This window comes from Neolamprologus brichardi, chromosome 16, assembly GCF_056152115.1.
Source record: "Neolamprologus brichardi isolate AB-2024 chromosome 16, ASM5615211v1, whole genome shotgun sequence".
In the NCBI taxonomy this organism is placed as follows: Eukaryota; Metazoa; Chordata; class Actinopteri; order Cichliformes; family Cichlidae; genus Neolamprologus; species Neolamprologus brichardi.
The window spans coordinates 27805876-27806182 of record NC_142119.1 but is presented as its reverse complement, the minus strand read 5'-3'; positions in this window follow the sequence as shown (position 1 = coordinate 27806182).

Genomic DNA, 307 nt, shown 5'->3' with positions numbered 1-307 from the left:
GTGGGAATGTCTAATTAAGTGCTGGTCTTCTAGCTCTTAGTCCTCTACCCTTAGACTGATTGTAGTCGGGCAGTGGCCCCTATAGGCTACCATTTGTAAAACAAAGCTGGTGTTGCTCTGCAAAGCCGTACTGTACTTTTCAGTTAATGTGGTGGTGTTTGGGGGGGGGGTGCTGAGAAGTCAGACTCCCTTTTGCAGTGCACCATTGAATACAAATAGGTCTCCGTAAACTGCGCTAGAAATGAGTGACTCAGAGAAACATGCTGCGGGTCATGTGTGAAGACACTGTCACGCGCTGGCACGCTCG